Raw genomic sequence first — 10,511 nt, 5'->3', positions numbered from 1 at the left:
GGTGCTTCAGGCTGGGGCAGGGTGGACATCAGCCCGCTCAGCACATTCCTGAGGGAATCATCTCACACTCAAAATTGTCCTTTGCCAGCCCAGGGGGACAGGGCCACGTCTGTGACACGGCCTCGGTGCTGGGGGGCAGTGGAAGGGATAAAGGAGGGGCTGGGATGGAATTCCCAGAGCTGCCCCCGGATCCCTGGCAGTGTCCCAGGCCAGGCTGGACACTGGGGCTGGGACACCTGGGACAGGAGATGTTCCCATGGCAGGGGTGGCACTGGGGGGATTTAAGGTCCCTCCCAACCCAACCCAGTCTGGGATTCTGTTTTTCTGGGATTCCTTATTTCTGGGATTCTCTGTTTCTGGGATTCTCTGTTACTGGGATTCCTTATTTCTGGGATTCCTTATTTCTGGGATTCCTTATTTCTGGGATTCCTCATTTCTGGGATTCCCTTTTTCTGGGATTCCTTAGTTCTGAGATTCCTTATTTCTGGGATTCCCTATTTCTGGGATTCCTTATTTCTGAGATTCCTTATTTCTGGGATTCCCTGTTTCTGGGATTCCTTATTTCTGAGATTCCTTATTTCTGGGATTCCCTATTTTTGGGATTCCCTGTTTCTGGGATTCCTTATTTATGGGATTCCTTATTTCTGGGATTCCCTTTTTCTGGGATTCCTTATTTCTGGGATTCCCTGTTTCTGGGATTCCTTATTTCTGAGATTCTTTATTTCTGGGATTCCTTATTTCTGGGATTCCTTATTTCTGAGATTCCTTATTTCTGGGATTCCCTATTTTTGGGATTCCCTGTTTCTGGGATTCCTTATTTATGGGATTCCTCATTTCTGGGATTCTCTGTTTCTGGGATTCTCTGTTACTGGGATTCCTTATTTCTGGGATTCCCTGTTTCTGGGATTCCTTATTTCTGTGATTCCTTATTTCTGGAATTCCTTATTTCTGGGATTCCCTTTTTCTGGGTAATTCCCTTTTTCTGAGATTCCCTGTTTCTGAGAGTCCTTATTCCTGGGATTCCCTATTTCTGGGTAATTTCCTCTTTCTGAAAACTGCCAAAATCTTTTGCCAGCTTTGCTGCTTCAGTTCCACTTCCTCCCCGTCCCCACACTCCCAGATTCCCTCCCCCTGCTCCACTGGAAGCCTGAAGGCAGCTCCTGGCTCTGGACAGGACCCTGGGCCATGGGATGGCCCCACACCTGCCCAGGGACTGAGGGAAATGGGGATAAAGGAGCTTTAAAAGGTAAATCCTGATCAGAAAGCAAAGAATGTCCTGTGGAGAGAAGGTGGGGCAGAAGCTGGATGGGATTGTCCTGCTGGAGAACCCGGAGCTGCTCTGCTGTAATTGGGATTTCTGGACCAGGGGAGGGCACTGGTTTGCCCCTGGGCAGTGATGTTTGGTGCCATGGCAACTGCTGGTGCCCAAGGAGCAATAAATAAACAAACAGAAATGGATGGCAATAAAGGCAGGATGTGGGGGAGCAGTGCCCGTCCTGCTGTGCCCGGGTCAAAGGGCTGCTGTGCAGAGAGAGAAACAGCTGCAACCCAAAGGGCTGGAACCCAAAGGGCTGGACCCAAACTGCTCAAACCCAAACTGCTCAAAACCAAACTGCAGAACCCCAAACTGCTCAAACCCCAAACTGCTCAAACCCCAAACTGTTCCAATCCAATGTGCTGGAACCCAAACTGCTCAAACACCAAACTGCTCAAACCCAAACTGCTCAAACCCCAAACTGCTCAAACCCAAACTGCTCAAACCCAAACTGCTCAATCCCAAACTGCTCAAACCCCAAACTGCTCAAACCCAAACTGCTCAAACCCAAACTGCTCAATCCCAAACTGCTCAATCCCAAACTGCTCAATCCCAAACTGCTCAAAACCAAACTGCTCAAACTCCAAACTGCAGAAACCCAAACTGTTCCAATCAAAAGTGCAGAAACCCAAACTGCTCAAACCCCAAACTGCTCAAACCCCAAACTGCTCAAACCCAAACTGCTCAAACCCAAACTGCTCAAACCCAAACTGCTCAAACCCAAAACTGCAGAAACCCAAACTGCTCAAACCCCAAACTGCTCAAACCCAAACTGCTCAAACCCCAAACTGCTCAAACCCCAAACTGCTCAAACCCAAACTGCTCAAACCCAAACTGCTCAAACCCCAAACTGCAGAAACCCAAACTGCTCAAACCCCAAACTGCTCAAACCCCAAACTGCTCAATCCCCAAACTGTTCCAATCCAATGTGCTGGAACCCAAACTGCTCAAACCCCAAACTGCAGAAACCCAAACTGCAGAAACCCAAACTTCTCAACCCCAAACTGCTCAAACCCCAAACTGCTCAATCCCAAACTGCTCAAACCCCAAACTGCAGAAACCCAAACTGCAGAAACCCAAACTGCTCAACCCCAAACTGCTCAAACCCCAAACTGCAGAAACCCAAACTGTTCAAACCCCAAACTGCTCAAACCCCAAACTGCAGAAACCCCAAACTGCTCAAACCCAAAACTGCAGAAACCCAAACTATTCAAACCCAAACTGCTGGAACCCAAAGTGCTCAAGCTCAAACTGTTAAAACTCAAATTACTGGAACCCAAACTGTTCAAACCCAAAGTGCAGAAACCCAAACTATTCAAATCCAAAGTGCTGGAACCCAAAGTGCAGGAACCCAAACAGCTCAAGCTCAAACTGTTAAAACTCAAATTACTGGAACCCAAACTGTTCAAATCCAAACTGCTGGAACCCAAACTGTGGCAGGGCTGGAATTGGCTCCATCCTTTCTCTTCCACACCTGTGGGAGCTGCAGGGGTGGAGGTCAGGCTGCCACATCCACAGCAGCTCTCAGCAGCTGCTTTCAGGGGCTCCAGAATTTCAAATTCTGAGTTTACAGCCGGGCACAGGAGCAGGACAGGGACAGGGACAGGGACAGGGACAGGAGCAGGGACAGGAGCAGGGACAGGAGCAGGGACAGGGACAGGGACAGGGACAGGAACTCCCCAACACCACAAGTGCTGCCTGACACCACTGTTCCAGGAGCTTTCACTTCAGAGGGAAGGAAGTGGTTTGAGGGTTGGTTTTTTTTCAAAGAACTGTGGCTATTTTGAACAAGGGAAGTTGTTCTGTTCAAGACCTCTCTGAGTCAGGGCTTTCTGCAAGGAAAAAAAGCACTTTAAAGAATAAGTTAATGACAGACAAGCCATGTGCATCTCTGCTGGGAAAGGAAAACCAACCTCCACCCTGCTGGGATATATTTTGGGGTGTGCATTAGAGGAACCTCAAAGGTCCCTTCCAATAAAAACTGTTCTGTGATTGTACAGCCCTGTGGAAGGTTGGGAAAAAAGCCTGACAAATGGAACTCTGTTTTGGTTTTTTGATTTTTGGTTTTGGTTTTTTTGGGGTTTTTTCTTTTTGTTTTTGGTTTTTTTTTTTTTGTTTTTTTTTTTTTTGGTTTTGGTTTGGGTTGAGTTTTTTTCATGTTTGGTTTGGGTTGATTTGGTTTGGTTTGGGTTGGTTGGGTTTGGTTTGGTTGGTTTGGGTTGGTTTGGGTTGGTTGGTTGGGTTGGTTTTGTTTGTTTTGTTTTGTTTGTTTTGGTTTTGTTTGTTTGGTTTGATTTTTTGAGGATGCTGCTGTTGGTGCTTTGGTTTAACAATCCAGCCTGGAAGGAAACTGCACAACTGGAGCCAGGGGGAATCAGGAATCACAGAATATCCCGAGCTGGAAAGGATCCCCAGGGATCCCAATCTTCAGTATTCACTGGGAAGGGTGGAAATGTCCAGATGTGGTTACAAATCAAATCAAAATGAGAACAGGAACGGGGCACTGGCCCCAGGCTGGATTTGATGCTCCTGGAGAGCTTTTCCAGCCTCTTGGATTCTGTGAGTCAGCAGGTTCCTCCTCTCCTGTGCTTGTTCTAAAAACGATGAAGATTTCTGTGCTTTCCCCAGCTGCAGCCCTGGGGGCAGAAATTTCCCTTTGAGCCAAACTCTGCTCAGGGGGCACCAAGCCCCACAAAGGGACACTGGAGGTGAGGCTTGAGGTTTTCCTCTTCCTCTTCCTGCCCAGATTCAAACCCAGAGCAGGAGCAGCAGGGTTTGGGTTCTGGGCTGGGCTGAGCTCACCCAGGAGTGACAGAGGAGCAGGCTCAGCCCAGCCCAGCTCAGCCCAGCCCAGCCCAGCCCAGCCCAGCCCAGCCCAGCTCAGCCCAGCCCAGCCCAGCCCAGCCCAGCCCAGCCCAGCTCAGCTCAGCCCAGCCCAGCTCAGCCCAGCCCAGCCCAGCTCAGCTCAGCCCAGCTCAGCCCAGCCCAGCCCGGCCCAGCCCAGCCCAGCCCAGCCCGGCTCAGCCCAGCCCGGCTCAGCCCAGCCCAGCCCAGCTCAGCCCAGCCCAGCCCAGCCCAGCCCAGCCCAGCCCAGCCCAGCCCAGCCCAGCCCAGCCCCTGGGTGTAGAAGGGATGGTGGGCAGGAGGGTCAGGACAGAGATCTCTAAAGCCAGGTCTGGAACTTGTGTTTATTGCAAAGGGCCCTGCCTGGGGCTGCAGCCACAGCTCGGAGCAGGGCAGGGAGAGAGCAAAGAGAAATAAAGGAAGGGGTAGGAGGGTGGTGAGAGGAAAAGCTGAGTAAGAACTAAGGGCTAAAGCAAGAACTAAGAGCTCAGAGAGTGAGGTTCCCATTACAATACAATAAATCTTCTTCTGTGTTGAATATTCTAATTTCCACTCACCAATCTAACACAAGACACAAATCCTACAGCATTTACACACAGCCTATAGGAATCATTACATTGCCATGCTGTGTTACATTTTAAACCCGAAAAACTTCTCTTCTGCCAGGCCAGCAGGGTCTTCTCTGCCCCTTGGGCTGTCTGCAAGCAGAGGGAATTGTTCACTCCAGAGGGAATTACTTTCATCCACCCATTCTACTGTTTTCTTTTTATTTAGTAACCAAGGTTTGGTATCTCAGAGATGGCTTTCATTCCAATCTCACTTATAGTTCCCATATTCCCAAAATCTTTTGCCATGCAATCATGTTTATAAGGTTTTCCTGACTCACCTGGGGGCTCAGGGTGTTTGTGGGGCTGTTCCCCAGTGGGGCTGACCCCAAGGAGCAGCTCCTGCCCCCCTGACACTCCCAGCCCAGCTCCCTGCAGGGTCACTGCCCAGGGCTGCTCTCATTAATGCAGGGCTCCATCGAGGCCATCAGAGCTCCTGTGGAGCCTGTTTGGTTCTGCCCCCACAGGAAATGAATTTCTGTGCTTGGTAAAATACGCTGCAGTTAATATTTAATGCCATGGTTGAAAGGGAAAATGGAAACAAAACTAAATTACCTTTCTTGGGTGCATACAGCAGTTTAATTTCACTCTGCAAACACTTAGAATAAAAGAAACACCTTTCAGACTGCAGCCTGTGGAATTATTAATGTCTTTAGAGGGGTAAATGTGCTGTTTGTGTTCTCCCAGGCTGCAGAAAGCCGCCCATGGAATGATCCAGTGGAGCAGGGTGAATTTCCTGTTGGGAAATGGAAACTTTGCAGCCCCTGTCCCCTCCGTGGCCACCTGTCCTTGTCCCAGAGCCTGTGGGGCTGCAGGAGCAGGGCAGGGTGCCCTGGGCACACCCAGCTCAGGGGAGAGCTCGGGAGCAGCAGCTTTTCCCAAACCCCTGTCCAAAAATCCCTGGGGAAAATCTCAGTGAAAGATCAGGAAAACGAGGGACAGACGTGAAATGTCATCGACTGGGGAGTGCCCACAAAATCCAGGGGTGCTCAGAGCCAGCAGGGAGACAAAACCCGAATGGAAACAAAACCCAAATGGAAACAAAACCCAAATGGAAACAAATCACAACTGGAAATTAAACCCAACTGGAAACCAAACCCAGCATGGAACCCAACCCAAATGGAAACAAAACCCAAATGGGACCAAAACCCAAATGGGAACAAAACCCAAATGGGAACAAAACCCAAATGGAAATTAAACCCAAATGGAAACAAATCACAACTGGAAACCAAACCCAACTGGAAACCAAACCCAACTGAAACCACGCCCAACTGAAACCAAGCCCAACTGGAAACCAAACCCAACTGGAAACCAAACCCAACTAGAAACCAAACCCAAATGGAAACCAAACCCAACTGGAAATCAAACCCAACTAGAAACCAAACCCAACTGGAAACCAAACCCAACTGGAAACCAAGCCCAGCACAGAAACGAAACCAACTGGAAACCAAACTGCAATGGAAACCAACTGGAAGTGAAACCCAAGATGGAATCCAAACCCCCAGGGTGTTGGGAAGAGCTGCTGGAGGGGGCACCAGCACTCCATGTGAGCTCCATGTGAGCGGGTGCTGAGGGCAAAGGCTGGGGTGGCCTTTGTCATGAATCACAGGGACATCACAGGGACATCACAGTGACTCAGGGTGACATCACTGTGATTCACCCTCTGCCATGGAATCATGGGTCAGCCCCTCCAGGGCTCAGCATTTCCCCTTCTCCCATGACTGGATGTAAAAACCAACCCTTGGAAGTGGGAGTAGGGCTGGCAGTTGGACAGCGCTGTGACAGAAGTGGATTTTCTGCTGTTTTATATTCTATTATTATTTTTTAAAGCTTTTTCCCTCCTTTTGCGGGCTGTGCTCATCCCTCCTGTGCTCAGCCGAGCTCTGCAGCCTCCTGAGGTGCTGGCACGAGGAGCCAGCCCTGATCTGGTGCCTCTGAGCCTCAGCCAGGCCAGGCTCCCCCAGGTGCTCCCTAATCAGCCTCTGGAGCTGTTTTGCTGCCTGGGTCCGTGGGATGCTGTGCCAGGGGTGGAATTCTGCTGATCCCAGGGAAGGGCTGCAGCTCCAGCAGTGGAACAAGGAATGAGCTCACCCAGCTCTCAGCTGGCACTTGAGACTGAAAGTAAAAAGGTTAAAAACCAGGTGAGACTGGGACAAAACTGTTCTTTTTCCAGAGGTTTTTTCAGCGTGGCCACAGAACAGACCAGAGAAGGTTTTTTGTGGCTGTGGATCCAGCTGGGAGCCACTGGGCAGAGCCTCAAGGAAATTAAACCTGCTTGGGAATTAAGTAACATTAGCAAAGTTAATTTAAAACCCCCATAAATAGTGAGCAAAGCACAAATAAAACCTCGGGCTCAGCCCTTGTGGGCCGGGTTCCCCTCTGCCTCCGCAGGGGGAGGATTTGCAGCGGGGATCTTCGGAGGAGACAAAAAAGCTTCCCAAAAAAGGAATAAATTGTGGCTCTCGTGCTTAATTCACAGTGCTCCGTGGTCCTGCTGGGAAGTGCAAGGTGCAGCCCCGAGGCTCAGCTGTCCCCAGGTCCCTGCCAGGAGGACAAGCTGGGCGTTGGGAGCAGCACTGGAGCTCAGAGCAGGACACAGAACTGCAGGGCCATGGAACTGGGACAGGGATGGGACAGGGACAGGGATGGGACAGGGATAGGACAGGGATGGGACAGGGACAGGGATGGGACAGGGACAGGGACAGGGACAGGGACAGGGATGGGACAGGGATGGGGACAGGGACAGGGATGGAACTGGGACAGGGACAGGGACAGGGATGGGACAGGGACAGCACAGGGACAGGGACAGGGATGGGACAGGGATGGGACAGGGACAGGGATGGGACAGGGATGGGACAGGGACAGGGACAGGGATGGGACAGGGATGGGACAGGGACAGGGATGGGACAGGGACAGGGACAGGGACAGGACAGGGACAGGGATGGGACAGGGATGGAACTGGGACTGGGACAGGGACAGGGACAGGGACAGGACAGGGACAGGGACAGGGACAGGGACAGGGACAGGGATGGGACAGGGATGGGACAGGGATAGGGACAGGGACAGGGACAGGGACAGGGATGGGACAGGGACAGGGATGGGACAGGGACAGGGATGGAACAGGGACAGGGACAGGGACAGGGACAGGGACAGGGATGGGACAGGGATGGGACAGGGATGGGGACAGGGACAGGACAGGGACAGGGACAGGGACAGGACAGGGGCTGTGTCTCCAGCCATTCCCACGGCGCTTTCTGGGCTCTCCAGGGTCCCCTGAGCTCTGTGGGGTCAGGACCAGGCCAGGCCACCAAGGGGGGCTGTGGGTGGCCCAGCCTTGTCCCCAGCCCTGCCCTGTGCACGGAACCACAGCTGCCTTTGGGGTGCAAAATGCCTCCTCCAAAGTGACACCAGGAACCCCAAACCGGGCTGGGCTGGGCTGGGAGGGAGCTCAGAGCCCCCCGGGTTCCCCAGGTGGGGCAGGAGCCCCGAGCCCTGTGACACAGAGCCCAGGAGCGATGTCCCCAGCCTTGCACAACCCGGGATCTTGGGAAAGCTCGGCAGGGTTTCAGCACGGCTCCCCGTGCCAGGGTAACAGCGTGTCCCGGGGCTGGAGGAGCGGCCACAGCCCGACCCTGCCCTGGGAACACAGAGGGACAGCCGGGGGTCACCTCTGAGGCTGTGCCGTGCCCGAAGGTGTCACCTGCGGCAGGTGAATCCTGCAGGGAATGGCAGAGCTCGTCCCAAGGACATCCCAGGATGGGTCTGATGGGATTTTGGACCCCAAAACGGGGACTGGGACACCCAAAGGACATCCCAGGATGGGTCTGATGGGATTTTGGACCTCAAAGCAGGAACTGGGGCACCCAAGGGACATCCCAGGATGGGTCTGATGGGATTTTAGACCTCAAAGCAGGAACTGGGGCACCCAAAGGTCATCCCAGGATGGATCTGATGGGGCTTTGGACCTAAAAACAGGGACTGGGGCACCCAAAGGTCATCCCAGGATAGATCTGATGGGATTTTAGACCCCAAAACGGGGACTGGGGCACCCAAAGGACATCCCAGGATGGGTCTGACAGGGCTTTGGTTCCAGCTCGGACACAAAAGGGAGGAAAAGCCGTGGGAAGGTCACAGGTGGCCCTGCAGCACTGGTGTCCCCAGAGGGCTGGGTTTGGGGACACTGGTGACAACCAGCTCCAGCCTCGGCATGGATGATGCCAGGAGCTTTGGGAATGCAGCAGGGCAGTGACAGTGACAGTGACAGTGACAGTGACAATGACAGTGCCCAGGGCCAGCCTGGGTGGGGCTGTGGGGACACCTCACTGCTGGTCGTGGTACACCAGCCCTGGGAATGCCAGCCCTGGGAATGCCAGCCCCTGGAACACCAATCCTTGGAATGTCAGCTCTTTGGAATGCCAGTCTTTGGAATGCCAGCCCCTGGGAGTGCCAGTCTTTGGAATGCCTGGAACAACAACCTTTGGAAAACCAGCCCCTGGAACATCAACCCTTGAAATGCCAGCCCTTGGAGCATCAATCTTTGGAATGCCAGCCCTGGGAATGCCAGCCCCTGGAACTGCAGCCCCTGGAACTGCAGCCCCTGGAACATCAATCCTTGAAATGCCAGCCTCTGGAACTGCAGCCCCTGGAACTGCAGCCCCTGGAATATCAATCCTTGAAATGCCAGCCGCTGGAACTGCAGCCCCTGGAACTGCAGCCTCTGGAACTGCAGCCCCTGGAACTGCAGCCCCTGGAATATCAATCCTTGAAATGCCAGCCTCTGGAACTGCAGCCCCTGGAACTGCAGCCTCTGGAACTGCAGCCCCTGGAACTGCAGCCTCTGGAACTGCAGCCTCTGGAACTGCAGCCCCTGGAACTGCAGCTCCTGGAACTGCAGCCCCTGGAATATCAACCCTTGAAATGCCAGCCCTTTGGAATGCCAGTCTTTGGAAAACCATCTCCTGGAAAAACAACCTTTGGAAAACCAGCCCCTGGAACATCAACCCTTGAAATGCCAGCCCTTGGAGCATCAATCTTTGGAATGCCAGCCCTGGGGATGCCAGCCCTGGGAATGCCAGCCCCTGGAATTGCAGCCCCTGGAACTGCAGCCCCTGGAACTACAGCCCCTGGAACATCAATCCTTGAAATGCCAGCCGCTGGAACTGCAGCCCCTGGAACTGCAGCCTCTGGAACAGCAGCCCCTGGAACTGCAGCCCCTGGAACTGCAACCCCTGGAACATTAATCCTTGAAATGCCAGCCTCTGGAACAGCAGCCTCTGGAGCTGCAGCCCTTGCACTCTCACCACCCTTTCCCAACGGGGGCAGCTCCCATTCCGGGAAAGGTCCCGCCTGGTGAGGATCCAGGGCAGTCTCCAGAGGGGCAGTGCCGGGAAGCAGATCGGGAATGTCCCCTGGGCACCCCGTGTCTGCTGCCACCCTGAAATCCAGGGTCAGGCTTGCACAAACCCTGTGATGTGGGAGAGCAGCTTCCACGTCTGGGGTGTTGCTCAGCCCGGTTTCTTTGGGAAGGGAAAGGCCAGGGGTGCCAGGCATTGCTCAAGGATTGTTTTGTCAGCAGGAGCAGCTGCCTTTGCAGAGCCCTGCAGCTCCTGCCGAGCTTTTCCTTCAAACCCTCAGAGCTGCCGGAATTTCCAGCTCCAGGGAGCAGCTCTGGCTGTGCCAGTCACATCCACAGGCAGGACAGAGCTCTGGGTGCAGGCTGGGAACGCTCCACGATGGGCAGTGACACC

The sequence above is a fragment of the Catharus ustulatus genome, chromosome 9 (assembly GCF_009819885.2).
Source record: "Catharus ustulatus isolate bCatUst1 chromosome 9, bCatUst1.pri.v2, whole genome shotgun sequence".
NCBI lineage: Eukaryota > Metazoa > Chordata > Aves > Passeriformes > Turdidae > Catharus > Catharus ustulatus.
Note: the sequence above shows the minus strand (reverse complement) of the source record.